Here is a 22,225-nt window from a genome sequence, read left to right on the forward strand (position 1 = left end):
GATTCAGAACTTTTCTTGCCTCAGATTAGACCCTAAATGGTTTCTGCAAATCTCTGCACTATATTATGCATTAGGAATATAGTTTATTTGCTTTAAAATATACCACAAGGGAACTTACTGATACAACAGACTATTTTGTCAGTACTGTTTATTTCTGCCTTAATTATTTTCTTTGTTGTTATACCAGACCAGTTCATATCTGTACGAATACCTATTAAAATACTATGTACAAAAGCGGTATCCTAAGGTAATATGAAGTGGGCTTATTTGGTTAAAGAAGCTTTCTGAAATTTAAGCAGTTTAGTTAAACCCAGATTCTAGCTGTAATGCTACAGTATTATTTAGGTAGCTTTTCTATTCTACAGTTTGTTTTAATGTCATTTCTCTAAAACTCTTCCCTAATGTTCAAATGCACTCAAAACTATAGCAAATTTGTGTCTAAAATAGTATCCTACTGGTTTTTTTTCTTCTTCCAAAATTGATTTAAAAGTGTTTTTGGTGACTAAAACTCTTACAAATTTTCTTCAGTGCCACTAGTTAAGAAAGAATTTTGTATTTGCTACCAAAGCAATGTAATTTGAAAGGAAGTTATCACATGCAAATTTGACCAATTTGAATAAATACTATGTACTAGCATTAGTGAATGTACTTCATACCATACATGTTCAAACTATTCTTCAGGCATAATCCATTCATATTTGCAAAGCCACAAAAACCAAAAAAGGATGAGGTGGAGAGTGGGACACATTTAAAATGTGCATGTAAACACCCCCACCTCCCCCCCCCAAACTCTTAAAACAGCATAACAGCATTTATAAGTCCACAGTCATACAGCTCAAACTTCAGTGCAATGGCTAAATCATTTAACACTCAAAGAACAGAACCATGCAAAGAGTAGCAAGTTCTTAAAAAATACCACACAACAACTGCAAACAAAACAAAAAATCACCCACAAACAAACCACAAAACACCAAAAATACCCAAACCACAAACTGTTATCCAATAACCAGTTTTGCAATGCAAAGGTGAGAAAAGAAATCTATAAAAAGGCTGTTATGGCTTAGTTTTGTTTTGCAGGTTAATTATGCAGCACTTGAAAAAATGAAAGCTGCGGTTTGACCTCTGACCAGCACAGTTAAGTCTCTCCATTTTCCTTTAACATCATGGGATACTCTTTAGGCAATCTAAATAGAGACTTGCCATTTTCAGATAAACACAAGATCAAGTTTACCAGTTAGGATTTCATGTTCACAGTACATAAGAAAAAACACATTGAAAAAAAAGTAAAGGATTACCTTAACAAAGATTTATTCACAGGAATACATGTAAGTAGAGAAAAAAAGAAAAAAAAAACACAAACAGAAAAGCTAAACAAATGAAATGAAGAGGATCCAAACCAACATTCACTCTTTAGCTTTAAACTTGCACCCTTGTGCATTTAATTATATCACAAAGGGCCACCAACACGTGCCAATACATTATAGATACCCTGCATTACATCCACTAACTTAAACATCTCTAAGATCATGCTGTGAACAAAAATTAAGAATAAAAGGTAATACATTGAGTGGGAATAAACACAAATATAGCAATTGTCATCAACTTCTACAATTGTCTTTATGTGCGAATTAACATTTATGCAGCCTTTAACGGGTCTTACCATGTAAATAATTTTTAGAGATTCTGCTAAAAATCACTAGCATATAACCATGCAGAAAGCACGTCACACTAACAGCACAGAGGCGAATATTTTGCACAGTTATATCAGCTTTCCACATTGTGCAGGTTACACACAATACGATATGAATCTTAATCTTAACAGATCCTAAAAAGGTATTTCAAGGCCTAATTGTTAACTACAGTACTTTAAACCTATATTCTTAATAAAAATATGATCCACAGAATCTCAGAAAAAGAATTTTAACTGCAGGGCTATATTGAATTGGTAAACTGCAACATAAGACTGATGCCACATTTAAATGTATACCAATTTCATTCTATGTGATGCAAGCATGGCACTTTCCCACTAATTTAAATTACCTCTGATTACTATGAGCCAGAATGCATGCCTGAACTTTAAACTGCATGTTAAGAATAATGCCTTACTCTAGAAATTAAAGCTAATTAATTACATTAACCAAATTATGTTACTTTAATTTTTTTAAATGCAAAAATTAAGATGTGAATCTTTCCTTTGATTTATCCCTCCCCTTACCCCAAAAATGAAAGGAGTGACTCATTTGCAGCTTGCAGGTTACTTCATTTTGTCCAGCTTAACCTCTATTAATTTTCAACAGGGTTTCTATATTGTACACTGCAAGTGCCTGCTCCTAATACTGACAAAAGCTGTATTTTAACTGTACTAATTTAATTTGAGTTATTCATTAACATGCAAATTATCTAGGAGTCCCATTAAGCAGGATGAAATAATGTAGAAAATCCTTACTTTAAAAAAACATTAAAAAAAAAGAAAAGCCTTTTACTGTCTGTGACCTCAATTTGTAGGTTTCCTTTATTGTGCGTAAAATAGTTTTTCTCTTTATGTATCCCTATGGTTCAATTATATGGTTCTTATTTTGGTACAATTCCCCACAATAATCCAGAATGTGCTGTTTTGTTAATAGACTTTTTTTCTTCTTCACATCCAGTGCAGAGTTGTAATAGGAGACTATTTCCACCGATAAAGGCTCCAGATGTTAAAACATTTCCCAATATCGACTTAATACAGTGACAGCAACACCTCCCTCCCACCCCTCCCAGTAGGGTTGGGACTGTACTGTATTCCCTACTGGTTTACCCTTCCCCCCAGTAAAGGGTAACATTTTCCCTGGGTGCAGAGTCTCCCTCATAGTCTCCCAGACTGAAGGACCTGTAAAAGGATAAGATAGAGGTATAGTTACATCTTATCTTGAACCTTAACTGACAGATCAGTGCATAAACAAAAAGCTTTTTGCCTTTTTTAAGGGATGGGTGCCAACCTTTAATGCAAAAACAAATTTAAGCCTAGATTTTCCATTTTAAGAAAAGAGCCCATTTGTACCAAATAAATTCATTAAACAACACCATTTACTTTAAAGCTAGACTGACAATTCCACTATTGTGGCTTAGATTTAAGATAAAAGCAGTCCTATATATTCTAACAAGCTTGTGCCTTTTTAGTACAAGATTATGAAGTAATGTGGTGGTTTTGTATGAGAGAAGTGATGCAAAGCTTGCTGCCACAAGGAAGCTGTACACGCCTCTGTGAAAAACACATGTTAAAGACGAAAGAAACCCAAGAACGTTCTCTTTCCCTTCCATCCGGCAAGCAGGTAATACGGCCAGCCCAGCCCCTATCTCGGCCAGGCTGAGGCCGGACGACCCCTGCCCTGGGGTGCCCGCTGGGCCCCGCCTCCCCAACAGCTGCCGGACTGGGCCGGGCCATGGCTCTGATTTCTAACTTCTTGCTGCTGCTGGGCCCTGCCCCGCCGCCAGCCCGGGGCCAAGCTGAGTCTGCCGGCCCCCAGGAACAGCCCCGGACCAGGCCAGCTCGGCCAAAATTCTAACACCGTTGAGACTCATCCACAATGTGAAAAATGCATATCTTATGATTGACTTTTTGCAAATATTAAAATGAATATTATATGTCTTGTGTTCGAAAGTAATGCTGTATTAATTCTCTTAAGTACTGTGTTAAATATAGTTTTAGGTTATAAAAATTGTTAAAATAGAAACTATGCTATGTAGGATACTTTTTTTAAAGAAAGGACTTGCAGCCAGATAGCCACCACAGGACACCTAAAATCTTTCAGAGAAAAAGAATTTATTGCCCTCTTATCAGAAGAAACGAACTTCTTCGAAGGCGCTGTTAGGATTAAGAGGAAGAAGCTGACGATGACCAGACAGAATCCTGTATTTGAATGGAATTTATGCATCATGTATGAAGTGTATGAATATGCAACAGGCTATTGTTTTTAAGGGTTAATCCTTTGTTAACGGGTGTCCTTTTTCGGGCTTGTGCTGCCCAGAAAAAGGTACCCGGACGTCCGTAACTCTTTGTCTCAATTGTCTCATAATGTCCTAATTCAAATTGTCCAAATTATTATTACTCTAATGGTATTACTATTTTTATAACCATTTTATTACTATTAAACTTTTAAAATTTTAAAAACAAATGATTGGCGTTTTTAACAATTTTGGTAGCAGAGGATGGTTACTAACACCTTGCTGCCGGTGCTTTAGGAGAGTCAGAGTGGGGAGGCACGCCCTGCCCTATTTGTCAGCCTTGCTCTGTTTCCCCTGAGGTGACCGACAGATGCAGATTACGATCCGTGGACAAAGAGAGGCAATAGAACAAAGAGAAGGGAAAAAAGCTCCCTACAACCGCAGTAACTGGCCCACCAAGGCTAGTAGTGCGCCCGAAGAACCCGGGAAGGAAAAGGGATCGGTAAGTATTTCTCGGGAAGGCAGGTACGGGAGGATGAATGTGTGTGAATGAGAGGCGGGCTGGTTGTCCCTGACCTGCCATGTGAGTGCGGAAGTCTCCCATGCAGCATTTCCGGCTTTCCGCGAGGAAAGCGGCCAGTAAAGAGATGAAGTGAGTGATAAAAGGAGTGAAAGAATCCCCCGGGGTAACTGGGACTGGGTCTCAGGGAGGGGTTGGACCCCTCGGAGGAAGTGAGCAAGGTTTCCTAGCCCAATCCACTAGGAAACGGGACAGGAGGGGCCCCTAAAAAACCTGCTGGGTTGAGGGCTTTACATTCCAATAGCATCCAGGGTTGAGCAGAATTCTGCCGGAGTGAGGATATGCTCAAGAACATCCAGGGTTGGACAACACAGCTAGATTGAGGGATAAAAAAATGCCCAAGAAGATGCAGGGTTGGACAACTCAGCTGGATTGAAGGAAAAATGCCCAAGAGCATCTGGGGTTGGACAACACAGCTGGGTTGAGGGATATCCAATAGCACCAGGACTGGCCAGTAACACCTAAATTTGTAATAGGTGATGTGAAAGTAAAACGTACCTTATTGTTGTCTTGTTGTGTGTGTGTGAGAGTGAGTCACACACAAAATCAGCCTCAACTTCCCGGGGCAGGTGGGAAGGGGGGGGCAATGGCAAAGGAGTGCGTGACCACCAAATAAGCCATTGTTTTCCCCAGGCGGGTGTGGGCTGTGGCAGAACGTGTGTGTGACCCCCAAAACAGGCTAGTGTTCCCCGGGCGTGTGAGGGGGCCGTGGCTGAAGAGTGTGAGTGACACACAGACAACCTCACAGGTGAACGGGCACCAGAGGCAACCAGAGTCAGGGCCCTTTCTGGAGGCCTGGCGATACTGAAACCAGGAGGCCAACACCAATGCGAGGGGGAGGGGCACGGGGACCTGTGATTTTCTGGCGACAGGGATCCGCTTCTCGTCCTGGGGGTGTGAAGGAATGTGTGGAAGTGAATAAGAAATAAAAGTGAGTGAATGTAGACGAATGAAAGTATAGTTAATGTGGATTGTGCATTTTAAGCTTTACCATATCTCCTTGGAGGGAGGTGTATTGTATTGGAAAGTAGTGTGAGAAAAAGGTTTTTTATTTTTGGGTGTGAGTAGTTGAAAGAAAAGTGGTATTTAAGCTGTTAGTGAAAGTGAGAAACAGAGGCAGGGGATGAATAGATAAGATCTTGAAAATGGAACAGAAAACCAGTAACTTGGAAACAGGGAAAAAAGGGGGAATAAAAGCATACTAGAAGAGATACCCCCAAGATAGCCCTTTGGGAGTTACGTTAGCTAACAGAAATACAATTCCTTGCAAAATACAGGGTATGCAGAAGTTGATGAGAAAAACATGCAAACTATGGAAAAAGGGAAATTGACCTTAAACTAGAAGGCTCAAATTTGTGAATTATATACGTTAAAAAGAGCACTAGAATATTTAACACAAAAGAAAGGAGTTATATATTGATTCAAGGTATGTGTGAAAAATGCATGTATTTTATGATTGGCTTTTCGCAAATATTAAAATGAATATTATATGTGTTGTGTTAGAAAGTAATGCTGCATTAATTCTCTTAAGTACTGTGTTAAATATAGTTTTAGGTTATAAAAATTGTTAAAAGAGAAACGAGGCTATGTAGGATACTTTTTTTAAAAGAAAGGACTCGCAGCGAGATAGCAGCCACAGGACATCTAAATCTTTCAGAGAAGAAGAATTTATGGCCCTCTTATCAGAAGAAACAAACTTCTTCCCGCCTCGAAGGCACTGTTAGGATTAAGAGGAAGAAGTTGACAATGGCCAGACAGAATCCTGTATTTGAATGGAATTTATGCATCATGTATGAAGTGTATGAATATGCAACAGGCTACTGTTTTTAAAGGTTAATCCTTTGTTAACAGGTGTCCTTTTTCGGGCTCGTGCTGCCCAGAAAAAGGTACCTGGATGTCCGTAACTCCTTGTCTTTATTGTCTCATATTGTCCTAATTCAAATTGTCCAAATTATTACTTCTCTAATTGTATTACTATTTTTATAACCATTTTATTACTATTAAACTTTTAAAGTTTTAAAAACAAGTGATTGGCGTTTTTAACAATTTTGGTAGCAGAGGATGGTTACTAACACCTTGCTGCCGGTGCTTTAGGAGAGTCAGGGTGAGGAAGGCGTTCCCTGCCCTCTTTGGCAGCCTCGCTCTGTCTCCCCTGAAGTGACTGACAGATGCAGGTTACGGTCTATGGACAAAAGGAGGCAATAAAACAAAGAGAAGGGAAAAAGGCTCCCTCCAACCGCGGTAATTGGCCCCCTAAGACTAGTAGTGCGCACGAAGAACCCGGGAAGGAAAAAGGATTGGTAAGTATTTCTCGGGGGGGCAGGTACGGGGGGATGAATGTGTGTGAATGAGAGGCGGGCTGGTTGTCCCTGACCTGCCAAGTGAGTGCTGGAGTCTCCCATGCTGTGTTTCTGTCTTCTCGCAAGAAAAGCAGCCAGTAAAGAGACGAAGCGAGTGATAAGAGAGTGAAAGAATCCCCTGGGGTTACTGGGGCTGGGTCTCAGGGAGGGGTTGGACCCCTTGGAGATAGGGAGCAAGGTTTCCTAGCCCAATCCACTAGGAAACAGGACAGCAGGGGCCCCTAAAAACCTGCTGTGTTGAGGGATTTATATTCCAAGAGTATCCAAGAGCAGGATTGAGCAGAATTCTGTCGGAGTGAGGATATGCCCAAGAACACTCAGGGTGGGACAACACAGCTAGACCGAGGGATGAAAATTTTCCCCCAACAGTATCCGGGGTTGGACAACACAGCTAGATTGAGGGAAAAAAATTTTTGCCCAACAGGATCCAGGGTTGAACAACACAGCCAGATTGAGGGATAAAAAAATGCCCAAGAATATCCAGGGTTGGACAACACAGCAAAACAAATTAAATGCCCAAGAGCATCTGTAGTTGTATCACACCGCTGGGTTGAGGGACAGAAAATGCCCAAGAGCATCTGGGGTTGAACAACACAGCTGGATTGAGGGATATCCAATAGCACCGGGACTGGCCAGTAACACCTAAACTTGTAATAGGTGATGTGAAAGTAAAAGGTACCTTATTGTTGTTTTGTGGTGTGTGAGAGTGAGTCACACACAAAGTCAGCCTCAACTTCCCGGGTGGGTGGGAAGGGGGAGGCAGTGGAAAGAAGAGTGAGTGACCTGCACATCAGGCTATTGTTCCCGGGTAGGTGGGAACTTTTAGGCCGAAGAGAGTGAGTGACCTGCAAACCAAGCTAGTGTTCCCCGGGCGTGTGAGGGGGCCATAGCTGAAGAGTGTGAGTGACGCACAGACAGACTCACAGGTGAACGGGCACCAGAGGTGACCAGTCAGGGCCCTTCCAGGAGGCCCGGAGATACTGAGACCTAGAGGCCAACCCCAAGGCCCGGGGGGCCACAGGGACCCGTGATTTTCTGGCGACAGGGATCCACTTTGTGTCTTGAGGGTGTGAAGGAATGTGTGAATGAGAAATAAAAGTGAGTGAATGTAGATGAACGAAAGTATAGGTAATGTGGATTGTGCATTTTAAGCTTTACCATATCTCCTTGGAGGGAGGTGTATTGTATTGAAAAGCAGTGTGAGAGAAGGGGTTTTTTGGGTGTAAGTAGTTGAAAGAAAAGTGGTATTTAAGTTGTTAGTAAAAAGTGAAAAACAGAAGCAGAGGACGAATAGATAGAATATGGAAAAATGAGACAGAAATCCAGTAAGGTGGATACAGGAAAGAAAAGCAGGAAAAAATTACCAACAGAAATACCCCAAGATAGCCCATTGGGAGTTATGTTAGCTAACAGAAATACAACTCCTTGCAAAATACAGGGTATGCAGAAGTTAATGAGAAAAAACATACAAACTTGTGAATTACATACTTTAAAAAGAGCATTAGAATATTTAACAAAAAAGAAAGGAGTTATATATTGATTCAAGGTATGCCTTAGAGTAGCACATACCTTAAGAAAAATTTAAGAAGGGAGATTACTTAATTCAAGAGGAAAAGGATTAGTACATGAGAAACTTATCTTAGAGGTTTTAGAGGCATTAAAATTACCTAAGAGAGATAGCTATAGTACATATTAAGGGACACCAAAAGGTAAAGACCCCAGAAATAAGGGGAATTAATTTGGCAGATCAGGAAGCTAAAGACACAGCAGAAAATGTAGCTGAAAGACTTAATATTACCTCCAAATGAGGAAAAATTGGAAATTCCAAATTTTAGGGAAGCAAAAAAAGGGGAATTAAAACAAGATAGGTGGTGAACAAGATAAATTGGGGAAATAGAAACATCTTGATGGAAGACAGTTAATATAATGCTTACTAGGTAATATTAGAAGACATCCATCAGAAAACCCATTGGGGTACTCAGGCTTTGTCTGATCATTTTATTTAAGGAACTATGGGTGCATTGGGATTTTTTGGAGTAGAAAAACAAATAACTGAAAGATGTATAATTTGCCAAAGGATAAATAAAAGGGTGATGAGAAAAACAGCATGAGAAGGTCGTGAGTTAGCTCGTCGACCATTTCGAAGTATCCAAGCAGAAGTTTGGATTTGTTCAGCTCTGGATTTATTTGTAAAAACCGTTTAATCCAGAAGAAAAAGAGTATACCACATGATGGGGAGGGGGGAGGTTGTAAGAAAATAACATATTTGAAAGGCAATAAAAGAAAAACGTTGAAATTATAGGGCTGGGAACAAAATATTACCTCATCCATTCCCGTTTGTTCCCCCACTCGTTCGCAGCTGCACCACCCCCCCAGCCCCTGTGCCGGCTCCGGCACAGTCCGTCTGTCCCAGTCCGTCTGTCCCAGTCCGGCCGCCTGGCCTGCGGCCGCTCCGCTGGCCGTGCCGGCGGGGGTGGGGGTCTGTCCTGCCGTGTAGACCGTGGTCACCGCGCCGACCGCACCGAGGGGGGTCCCGTCTGTCCTGTCTGTCCCATCCCCGGCTGCCCTGACTCTGGTCGGCTACCACCGCTGCAGCCGGGGTCTGTCGCCTGTTTTGTCTTTGCCGGATCACCTGCCATTAGCCATGTGCCGGCTATCCACGCTCCAGCTCGGTCTGCACCGGATGATCCCCCTCGGGCGATTCCGCCTGCAGACCCCGCCTTTGGAGGACCGAGACTCGGCACTATGCCGAATCCCACCCGTCCTGCCCCGTGCTCCGTTCCCTTGGTAACCACAGCTCCGGCTGGTCAGGGGAACTCTCTAAAGGAATCACCTTATCGAAACACTAAAAGTTCAGTTAAAAGAAAGCCCTCTCCTGATTCTTCCTAAAAATCCGGGAGAAAGGCTATAGAAGATAAAAATCCAAAAAGAATGGGATAAAGGGATTGGTCTATTTCCATTAAGAGAGGTTCCCATAGGAGGGAGTGGACCGAGGTTTGTAAATGCCCCTTTGACTTCGTCTGAGGTCCAGAAATTTTAAGAAATAAATAAAAGGGATATTTGGAGGATCCCATAGGCATAGCTGAACAATTAGACCAACTTTTAGGTCCAAACATTTATACTTGAGAAGAGATGCGGTCTATAATGAAAATAATATTATGTCAGGAAGAAAGGCAATTAATGAGAGCAGCTGGAATAAAAGCTTGGGAAAAAAGATAATCCGCAGGGACCCCCAGAGAAGACAAAATGCCAACTGTACCTCCCCTCCTGAGTGGGATCAAAATAATGAGGAGGGGAGTAAACACATGAATAATTATCGTAATTACATAATCAAGGGAATAAATGGGACAGTATATCAAAGGCGAAATGAAAAAATAAAAAAGGTTTTTAAGGACAGCTTTTTAGAGGGAAAAGAAGAAACTCCAACTAAATAGATAAACAAACTTAAGAGAAATAGGAAAATGGTCCTAAGCAAGCGGAAGATCTGAAAATGTTTAAAGAGATGGGCACAGAGTAGGAATAGGGAGGTCATAGGCTCTGTTTTTTTTAGGGGACAAATACCATCTGGAGCCTGTGATAACCTTAAAAGTGGATCCCCAAGAAGAAGAATTGGAATTTGTAATAGACACAGGAGCAGAAAGAATCTGCCTGTTACATATTCCAAAAGGTTATAGTGTGAGCAAACATATAGTGAAAGTAACAGGGGCAAAAAGAGAGAAAGTTTTACATTTCTGGTCATTAAAGATGTGGTAATTGAGGGAAGAAACTAAAATTTAGATGGGAGATGTTTTATTGGTCTCAGGGGCAGGTAGCAATTTATTGGGGAGAGTCTTACAAGTGCAATTAAGAATAGGAGTTATACCAGAAAATGGGAAAATGACAGCTAGCTTTAAAATTAGGGCAAGAAGATGAAGAAAAAAAAATCAACAAAGAAGAATGGGTTTGATTAAATATCGACCCCATAAGGGTTACAGTTGAGAGAGAAGATTGTCCCATACGTGTACGTCAGTATCCTATATCTTTAGAAGGACGGGAAGGTTTGAAGCCAGTAATAGAAGGACTAATAAAGGATGAGACATTAGAACCTTGTATGTCTCCTCATAATATCCCTATTCCCCCAGTAAAGAAGTCCAATGAGAGTTATAGACTAGTACAAGATTTAAGGGAGGTTAATAAAAGAACTCAGACTCACTACCCAGTGGTAAAATATCTTAGACAATAAATAAAAGTAGCTGGTAACCCAACCATGAGAAAATGGCAAGAATTTTATTCCTTCTTCCTCCCTCTTCAAAGAGGGAGAACAGAAAATTACCTAGATTATTGAAATATTATTGATTATAGATTGAGGGGTACACACAAGCAGCAAAATTTGTGTATGAAAAATTGACAGAAGGAGATGATATAAAACAGACCAAGGAAGATATTGTTAAATTAAAAAAGTTGAAGTGAAAACTAGCCTAAGTACCAGCTTTAAGCTTACCCTTGTTAGAAAAATCCTTTATCATTTATACATAAATACAGAAAATGGAGTAGTTCAGAAAATTTTAATTCAGGAGTGAGGAAGAGTAAAAAAATATCTAGTAGCTAATATATCAAAGATGTTAGGCCCAGTAAGCCACAGCTAGCCAGTACATATTTAAGTTATAACAGCTACTGCAATCCTAGCAAAAGAAAGTTGTAAGCTTACTTTTGGAAGTAAATTGGTTAGGTTCACCTTGTACTGTCTGAGGTGTGTTGAATCAAAAAAAAAAAAAACAACAAGTAAGAAGAGAAGAAAGAGAGAAGTTGAAGTAGGGGGGTGGTTAGCAAACTCTGAGATGTTGGAATGTGGAGTGATGACATCTTGGTGCTAGAAGAGAGCAGAAGTGTGAATGCGGATTTTTTGCATGAAAGGCAGGGAAGTGTCTTTACACATGGTTGTTCGGAGGTTATTCAATGCCGGACTGAGGTCCAGAAAGGGTTTAGCAGAACGGGCCCTCCTTGAAGAGAAAAGAGGATAAGTTGACTAGAGAAAGAAAAAGAATGTCAGGAGCACTTGAGGACTCCAAGTTTGGGGTTGTCAAGGTTGAGAGGTGTCTGACCACTCCCTACAAGCGGCAGGGTCTCGGGGGCTGCGGCAGGGACCGATTCATGGAGGTGACCCAGCGGCGGTGCTGGGAGCAGAGGACACAGGTTTGCCGGGCAGGAGCGGGCTGGCTCCGTGGCGGAACTGCCAGGGTGGCTCCCAGACTGCCGGGGTCCCGAGTCGAAGATGGCAGAGTCGGCCCCGGTAAGTAGGCCGAGAGAGAGAGAGAAGGAAAGAGAAAGAGAGAGGAGAGAGAGAGGGGGCAAAAGAGCCCCAAGGCATGCCCCCAGGGTCCCCATGCCCGTGGCTGTTCTCCCCTGCTCCAGCCCTGCAGCGAAGTGGCAGCACCGGGGGAAGGGCGAAGAACTGCATTGACAGCAAGGCTGTGAAGAGAGGGGGAGGGGGGCTAGCACTGAAAGATAGAATCAAAGCAGGTTGCTGACTCTCCAAACCTCACAAAGTGGTTTAATTTTCTTAAGTAATAAGTTTTTTTGTTTTGTTTGCTGTTAAAAAAAAAGAAGTTTTTTCCTGAAAAATGGGTTTGTAAGGCTAAAACAATTAAATGCTGCCCAAAAAGTAAAAAGCAATAGATTGTGATACATCTCGTGTTAAAATCGGTCTAGCCTTTTTTATTTAACTAACTGTAACTCACAGAAAGAAGAATTTGCCTCTGCAGCTATTAGCACAGCTGGATAGAAGAAGAAGAGGCTGCTGTGGAGAAAGCTTTCAGCTAAACCCAGAAAGTTTGGAAGAAAAGCGAATGGTAAAAGTTAATGCAGTATTATCTTTCATTTATTACTATGCTATTAAGAAGTCCTTTCCAGGTACTACTGAAGCAACAATCAGAATCACGGAAAGAGGTTGAATTCATGCCAGCAGAATCAAAGGACTTGTGAAAGAACCTGAGGAATGGACTATCACATGTAAACCAGGTGATACCAACCTGACTTTCCAATGGGGACTGGGTGGTAATGGTTTGGGAAAACCCAAATGATCCAAGAAATGTACAAAGAATAACACTGAATTAAGAAGTAAGACAACGCTTATATCACTGGTTTCAAGCACTGCCTGAATAAAACATCTCCTTGGGGGAGGAATACTTCAGACAGAGGAGTCAAGATTGTTTTTGTATTCTGACCTTAGCCAGTGAATTGTACAGGGGAGAAGGGGAATTACCATTTCCATCAGTACCATACTGTAAACTTCATTTGATTAATTCCCACACTGGACATGCTAGCTGAGTTATAAGTGAATGTTTGAATTGTGGGAATAATTAGTATTGTAGTTCACAAAATTTATGCTCTTCTTGCAAGAAGTGTTAAAGTAATAACTTGGTTTTGTGGATGGGAATTATTAGTGCCTGTTGAATGAGAGATACCTGAGGAACGGTAAGAGACCACAGTTAAAGAGTGTCAAAAACAATTTGCCTAGAAACTAGTTAAGAGAAAGTGACAAGGAAATAGAGGGCAAGACCAGATTGGCCTCTGTATTTTGCCACCGAGAAGATCAAACACACCTGCTGTGGGTTGCAACCTCACAGGCATGGGAGGTGGGAGTATAAGCCATACTGGACCTCTGTTATTCCTGTTTCTGGCACTTATTTGTTGTCTTTTCCCTTTCGGGATAACAGCAAGATCATGTCACAAATGCTACGGAAAGCATCACATAGAAAGAAACCAAAGTTCCTCTTTTATTACACACACCTATGTCAACAGCCACTGTTATAACCCATCCTAATTAAGAACCTGTAGGCAAAGTGGAGAAAATTATTGGATTAGAAGAAATTTAGGAAAAAGTGGTAATAGATTTGGAATTGAATGTCCAAAAGGAGAGAGATGGATTTGTTTTACATTTAATCTTAAAGATACGGTTCAAGATTCGGTAAAAAAACAAATAGTAAACAAAAAGGTAAAACCAGCACAGCAATTTAACTCTATATTGACCCCAAATTATAGGTTGAATTGTATTACAGGACTCCAAGCAGTTATAGAAATGGTCGCAAATAAAGCCGCCCAGGCATTAGAGTTAATATCAAGTCAGCTAAGCCAAACAAAAACTGTAGCGTATCAGAATAGGTTGGCTTTAGACTATTTATTGGCAAAAGAAGGGGGTGTTTGTGGAAAGTTTAATATATCATATTGTTGAAGATTGATGACCACAGAAAAGTCATTCTAGCAAAAGCAAAAGAAATCAAAGAAGAAATATATATATATATGCATATAATAACCCAGGTACCAGTCCAAAAATTAGAAAACAATGTTAAAACCTAGCTGGTGGTGCAATGTATTAGAAGAAATTAAGATCTTTCATTTTATGTGTTACAACTGTTTTGATATTTCTTCCTTGTGTAATCCCCTGTTTTATTTTGCCAGCATAGTCGAGAAGATGCAAGTAGACAAGAGATATTGCTCAAGCCAAATGATTTGCAAGTAATAAGAGTGGGGATTGTGAAAAGTTCATGTATTTTGATTGGCTTTTCGCAAATATTAAAATGAATACTATATGTGCTGTGTTAAAAAGTAATGCTGTATTAATTCTCTTAAGTAGTGTGGTAAATATAGTTATAGAGTTTTAGGTTATAACAAAATGTTAAAATAGAAACGATGCTATGTAGGATACTTTTTTTCTAAAGAAAAGACTCGCACTGAGATAGCAGCCACAGGACACCTAAATCTTTCAGAGAAAGGGAATTTATTGCTCCATTATCAGGAGAAATGAACTTCTTCCTGCCCTGCACAGTCAGGATGACGCCGCACAGCCAGGATGATGCCGTTAGGCTTAAAGGAAGATGTTGTCACTGCCCAGACAGAATCCTGTAATTGAATGGAATTTATGCATCATGTATGAGGGGTATGAATATGCAACAGGCTATTGTTTTTAAGGGTTAATCCTTTGTTAACGGGTGTCCTTTTTTGGGCTCGTGCTGCCCAGAAAAAGGTACCTGGACATCTGTAACTCTTTATTTTTATCGTCTCATATTGTCCTAATTCAAATTGTCCAAATTATTATTACTCTAATGGTATTACTATTTTTATAACCATTATTGTTTATTATTAAACTTTTAAAATTTTAAAAACAAGTGATTGGCGTTTTTCACAAACCATAAACACAACTATGAGAAAAACTTGTAGAAAATGAGAGGGATTTCACGATTGCAAATTTCCCTGGACGGCTGCTATTCATGAGAATTGAAAGCCACAAAACTGTTGTCTTGTGGAGAAGTCTCCATAACATTAACAAAAGAGACTTCTCACCCTAAGTAAACTAATGAAAGACTATTCTGAAAGAGATTAACTGAAATTTTAAGTTTTGTTTCTTTACATAGTCATAGAAAAAGAAAAATTTGTAGGTGGAAGTATCCTGAAAGCTTTGTTTTGATTCTTATTACCTTTTCTTTTAGTTAATAAATTTCTTGTTTTACTCTTTTATAGTTTTGAGCCTACTTTACCTTTGTCTGTTGAAAAAACCCAATTGTTATGAGTAAAAAAAGGTTACCCATTTTTTTTTTTGTAAAAAGGTTGCAAAGTGAACAGGCTGGATCAGTTGCTGCCAAGGTGGAGTTCTACCTGTTTGTTATTGTAATCACTGGTCGTTTTCGTTAACTACTCCTTTTGTATCAGGACCCGTCCTGCCTAAAAGCCAGGTTGGTAGCCCTTCTCACAGTGAAAGGAGGGTACATGAAGGGGACACATCAGAGGGCATGCAAATTAACCTCGGAACCAGCATGCCATGAGAAGCCACCCCACCAAACTTACCGAAAAGACCCCAAAAACAACGAGCCAACACAGAATTAAGAGATCAAAGTGATGTCTGGACGTGAGGAACAAAGTACCGAGCCTGCAGAGATGCTGAGAACCTTTGTTGCCCCTCGCCCTGAGCAAAGACTTCAGCTGGAGCAAAGACCCCGAGATGGCAAGTCTGAAAAGTTGTACCATGGGGTATACCCCCACTGCTCTTGTGTGGATGGGACCCCCAGCTCTGCCCCCTAGGGGAAAAAGCTGCACATTACTCCTCATCCGAGTCACCCTGGGAGCGATGACGGATGACGGAGAAGCTGCAGACCCATCGAGCCTCCCAGCCTTGAGCTGATCACTTGTAATAAAAGCATTAAAAGGAGAAAAAGTCTCCTTCCCTGTTTATTTCACCAATCACTTGTTTTTAAAATTTTAAAAGTTTAATAGTAATAAAATGGTTATAAAAATAGTAATATAAATGGAGTAATAAAAATTTGGACAATTAGGATTTAGGACAATATGAGACAATAAAAATAAAGTTACAGACAGTCTGGGTACCTTTTTCTGGGCAGCATAAGCCTGAAAAAGGACACCTGTTAACAGAGGATTAACCCTTAAAAACAATAGCCTGTTGCATATTCATACATCTCATACATGATGCATAAATTCCTTTCAAACAAAGGATTCTGTCTGGGCAGTGTCAGCTTCTTCCTCTTAATCCTAACGGCATCTCAGGGCTGAGCAAAGCAGGAAGTAGTTCGTTTCTTCTGATATGAGAGCAATAAATTCTTTTTTCTCTGAAAGATTTAGGTGTCCTGTGGCTGCTATCTCGGTGCAAGTCCTTTCTTTAAAAAAAGTATCTTACATAGCATAGTTTCTATTTTAACATTATGTTATAACCTAAAACTATATTTAACACACTACTTAAGAAAATTAATACAGTGTAACTTTCTAACATAACACATATAGTATTCATTTTAATATTTGCAAAAAGCCAATCATAAAATACACATTTTTCACACTCCTAATCCTATATCACAACAGAAAATAAGTAAGCACATTCTAATAAATACACTAGTAATTAACCATCACTGAACCCACCACAGGTAGTTAGAGAAAGAATATTAAACATACCTTATACTAACCTAACAATTTCACTTTTAGGTGGATTAAACAAGATGTTTGGTACTGAGGAGATGCTATGGATGAAACTAAGTGCCAATTTTACCACTTTGGAATCCTCTCCAATATTTATCCATTGTTCAGATAAAAATGTAATTCGATTTCTTATGTCGCTAACTGACAAATCTTAGGCTGACTTTTAAATAGTTTTCCATTCAACAATAAAGCAGAATTGCATGATTCACTCACATAATTTCAGCATAAAAATTCTAGAGCAAGTATCAAATTTATATAAAGAATGAATGAATAAACTTAATTTGCCCTCTTTTTCTGGGTAGTATAATAATCTCTTCACAGTACCACACTACATGTGGAAAGCTTGATTTATACACTGTGAACAAACAGCATACAAAGCAAGGTGGTATAAGAATAAAAGTATTCTAGAGTGCACAATCACTGTTCTTTTCTGAAGTTGAATCATTTTCCAGACAGAACTATAACAATTGTGAATTAGTACATAAAGTGGAACATGGAAATATTAAACACATCAGCATGCACACAACATCAGTGTCTACAGTCAGAAAAGTTACAGATTACATACAACACCAGCCCTCTTACACCTGACAGGATGCATTTTTCTGAGGGGAAAAAGGATTTTTGCACTGGAGTTAGTGGGGCTCATTGATAGAGCTTTAACTAGACGGAAATGGGGAAAGGGACAAAACCAGGCTTGCCAGAGATGATCAGTGGGATGGCACACCCGAATCTGAAGGACTGAGTGCCAGTGAAATTCTTCAATCTGCCACACAAGGTATCAGCTACAGTGAACCACACTTGAAATGTTTCTGTACCAATGAGCACAGCATGAGGAACAAACAAGAGGCGCTCAAAGCCCTGGCCCAGTCCCTGAGGTATGGCATCAATGTGTCCTAGTTTTGGCCAGGACGGGGTAATTTTTTACAGTAGATGTCAGGGGGGCATGGCCAGACCCTAATGTTATTTGATATCATCTCACCTCACTTGTGAGGGGAGTTGTGGTAGGCATAGGGACAGGCGTTCGGAAGATTTCGGGCTGTGACGGAAAATTACAGGAATCCTTCTACCCCTCTCCCCATAGATAAGGATCACCCTTGGAATGTAGCCAAACGTGTAGCCCCCCTAACCTATGCATGCCAGTAACTTTCCACTCCATACTAACCCTAGAAAGTATAGCCAAACCCCTTTCTGACGTAGAGAAACCCCTTAGTCCATAAATACCCTTGAGACCCCTCAATAAAGGCCTTTAACCGTCCACCACATTGGTGTCAGCGTTCGTTATTGGCCACGAGGGATCCCAAGGAGGAGATCGCAGTGCTGGACTCCGATACCAGGTCATCGCGGCCTTCACAAGAAGGCAACAGGGAGTAGGGACTCTCTCCTTTCCAGCAGCACTCTCTCCTTTCCAGTGGCAGGTGAAATGGTCCAGTAGTTTGACTTCCTATGTAAATAATTTCTTTGCCTTATACCTTTTGTTATTAATATTGTTGGTGTTACTGTTTCCTTATCTCATTGCTGTTTCCAGTAAATTGTTCTTATCTCGACCTGTGATTTTCACATTTTTGTGCCTCCAATTCTCAACTCCCTCCCTGGAATGGGAAGAGGAAGGTGACAGGGGAGTGAGTGAGTGGCATCTACTTTGGAAGAGCCTTGGTGGAGGTCCTGTGATGTACTTTGGACCTGATTAGCATAAGAGATCTGATAATTAGGATGCCTTAGCAAGAACAAACAGATCTTTGAAGACTGAATCAAGACAGGCTGACAGGAAAAGAAGAATCAACTTCTGCAAGCAAGAGATGTTGCAAAATGTATAATTTTGTTTATGTGATGATTAACCCAATCATTGTAGTAAAAAATTACTAGCCTTCCTAAAATAGTATATAAGCATAGGTAGTCCACAATAAATTCAGATTCCGATCAACAGTCAGTCTCCCCGTCTCTCTCCATCACCGATAATTGGTTCCCCATGTGAGGAGCAAGGAACAGCCGATCTGGCTCCAATCAGTGAGTTCCCCCGGAACTGAAAGTGCTGGTGTGAGAACCAGGAGTGGGCCCAAAACAATCCCTCCAAAACTGCCAGTATTTACCCTCAGTGCTGTAAGGGGAGGCAATATGCTAATCAATGTCGGTTCAAGTATGATTTTGAATGGCACCGGATATCAGGAAACCAGAGCCAAAGCACGGAGCAGCACCACACAAAGACACAGATGCCCCAGCCAATACCTCAGAGAAGACCACCACAAGCCTCAGCCCAGCCACCGCCCCAAGCAGCCTTTGCTGGACCACAAGCAGCCCCCACCAGTCTGTCACCAACCTATATGTAGCCACCCCAGGCACTGCAGGACTGGACATATCAACCAATAACACAGTAAAGTTGTCTGATTGCTCAGATTTTTGTCCCCCTACAGGAATCTATGGACACTTGAAACCTGGTAACCACATTTTGGTTATAGGTAGATCATCTACCTCGATAACAGGGTTGTTTGTGCTGCCAGGAGTCATTGACTCTGACTCGGTTGGGGAAATAATGATCATGGCTTGGATCCCCCAGCCACCCTGTGTAGTCCCGGCTGGGAACAATATAGTCCAACTCATGCTTGTCCCGGCAGCACCCCTATCTGCACCCCTGACAGCTGAACAGAGGGGAGGGGGGTTTGGTTCCATAGGGGTCTCATAGATTTTTTGGACACAACTGTATTACATCTCAGCATCCCACATGCCAATGAAAAGTGACTCTGAAAGGCAGGGACATAATTTTAACAGGACTCATTGATACTGGTGCAGATGTGACTGTTATCTCAAAAAGCCAAGGGCCCAGTGATTGGCCATTAATGACTGTGCCTCAGGTACTCTCGGGTGTGGATGGGAATAGTCAAAGCTTGCAAAGCCAACACTTGGTGCAAATAACAGAGCCTGATGGGCAGATAGCCACAGTTAAACCTTTTGTGCTGTCTGTCCCTCAGGTTTTGTGGGAGAGGGATGTGTGAACACAGTGGGGAATTTTTATGCATTCAAATTTTGTATAGGAGTCATTGGGACACCCCCACAATGGTCCCTTGCTGAAGTGCCTCAGGCACTTTCAAGCATTGGAAGGAGCAGCTCAGCTATCAAAGTGACACTTGATACAAATTTAAAGCCCTGAGTGACATCTCACCTTAGTCAAAATGTTTCTGCTACCAGTTACTTGCCTTATTAACAAAGTAATTTTATTGTGAATCTTTTGGTACAGCTATTTAGTACTATATAACTAAATTTTTATTGTTTTAGACTTCAATATTTATATCCCATTACTTTTATTAAGCCCAACTTAAAGCTATCCTACAAGCAATCATTAAAAGCTGCTGCAGGGGGTGTGCCCCCCTCCCCCCCCCCCTCCCAGCACCAGCCAGTGTTAAACTTTACCTTCTAATTTTAGTAACTTTTGATTTGTGATTTTTAACAGGATTGTTACTAGAAAAATTTGAAGGTGTTTGTGTAAAAGTGGTGTCTTCCAACATATTAGTAACATAGCAAAACTGCATAGTTCACTGAGAGTTATAAGTCGTAAATTCAAGATTCTTTAGCTCACATATGTGAGAGACAACTACTCACTTAAAATATTTAAAAGGTTTATTAAACCTTAACAAAAATTCAACAAAGGACTAAATAAGGAAAAATTGTAGCGCTAGGAACTGCCCTCATGGCTGCCTACCACGGGGCCAGTTTGTCTTCGAGATGGGTGCTCAGTCTTTTTATACTCCTGGGGGTTGCATCAGCCAACCCTGGCTCCTCCCAAAGTCTGTCAGTCAACTCTTCTTTGCCATTTATTGGTGGAGACTGCTTTCTTGCAACTTGATTGGAAGGTCAGGTGTTGTCATGCCGTGCCCCCCTAGCAACAAGCTTTTCCATTCCCAACTGCCCCATGGAAGGGGCACATGTGCACGCCTTCTTTCTAGTTGTCCTAGGCAACCCAGGCTGTCTGATGGCACCAATATGGGGGGTGGGGGGGTGAGGTGGGAAGGGAACTATGGGGAGAACAGAGGAACAGAGGACATCTAAACTACAATAACATAACTATACATCAATAAAGCTTCTCTTAATATTCACACAATATTCATCCCTTAATTGCGACAGCCAATCATCTCATTATCCATCTATAACACATACAAGACAAATTTTGAACTTTATTTGTAGTAGTTATTTGAGACTTAACTATAATTAGTATATAAACTCTACTGTCAGCTTTATTAGTTGCTTACTTCTACTCCACAGTTTTAATAAAGTAATTTTATTGCAAATTTTTCAGAACAGTTGTTGTTTACCTTGATGTTTAATTGTTATATGACAAATTTTCAGTACCCTTTTTGCAATAATAGAGTTTAAATGTATTAATTCTTCTTAAGATTAATTTTGTTTAGTCTCAGTGATGTTAGCTATAAGTTCTTTGAAGTATATTTTTGTTATGTTTTACTGAAGTTAAGTTTTAGTGAAGCTGATTTTAAGTTTTGCTGAAATATACCTGTTTGAACAATAAGATATAAATTCTTTGTTATACAAGTGAATGACATAAAGCCTAAATGAATTTATACAAATTTGCTCATTTAAATTAAAAGATACAGCTATTTCGTTATAGAAATAAGAACAACTTTTGCTTTTTATTTTTATAAGTACTACTAAAGAATGAGTAACAATTTTATATTATGGCTGCTATCAGTTGTAAGCTGTTTAATGCCTTTTTTGTTTTACTACTATTTAGCTAAAGATAAATGACAAAGCCATCTGCTTTACAAACCTTCACATATTGTTGCACAGCTATTTATAAGACATATTATTTTAAAGAACTTTCCTAACTACTATTACAAAGAGGTTTTCAAAATATATTAAAGAGCCTCTTCCAGTTAAGGCCTGGGCCCTGGCCAAGTCCTAGTCTTAACTAGTGGAGAAACATACCAATAAAGCCAAGCGTTTTCTACACCAAAACTATACTTAAGTCATTCTGACTTGCCAAATTTGGACATATAATAGCTAAACCTCCTATTAAATATCTGGGAATAGTTCTCCAAGCCCTCACTTTAAAATGAAGCTTGCCAATTACTACAGACTCTAAGTAATAGTACAATATTTAAGAAATTGATAATGCATTGTTTTAAATCACCAATGTATTTTGCATGTACTACTAATTATACATATTATCTGATTTATTTTTACTTAGTATAAGTTTATTGTTTTGTCACATATTTTGCTTTTATGTTGCCTTCATGTTCATAACGAGAAACACACGCTATTAAAAAAAGGCAGAAAAACAGAGTATAGCTGCTCAAGAACTTTACACTAATATTTACACTAAAAATGTTGAAATCAAATCAAATCAAATCAAATTTAATCCCTTACCCTCCTGAAGCACCCTTGGAGCCCCAGGAATTAG

At 40.2% G+C, this 22,225-nt stretch overlaps 1 protein-coding gene across 5 annotated transcripts in view; it reads right to left on the reverse strand.

The window, feature by feature from the left end:
• LOC118701480 (transportin-1-like) overlaps positions 1–22,225 on the reverse strand; it is a 176,161-nt gene that overhangs the window by 13,731 nt on the left and 140,205 nt on the right. For 2 of the 5 annotated variants that reach the window (XM_036406107.2, XM_036406108.2), the window contains exon 26: positions 1,285–2,869. The exons of 2 other annotated variants lie outside the window; for them this stretch is intronic. The gene's annotated coding sequence lies outside the window, so the exon portion shown is untranslated. Of the gene's footprint in view, positions 1–1,284; positions 2,870–20,412; positions 20,826–22,225 lie in introns of those variants that run through there. One more of the 5 variants, XM_036406110.1, reaches the window with a different exon arrangement.

This window comes from Molothrus ater, chromosome W (assembly GCF_012460135.2).
Source record: "Molothrus ater isolate BHLD 08-10-18 breed brown headed cowbird chromosome W, BPBGC_Mater_1.1, whole genome shotgun sequence".
In the NCBI taxonomy this organism is placed as follows: Eukaryota; Metazoa; Chordata; class Aves; order Passeriformes; family Icteridae; genus Molothrus; species Molothrus ater.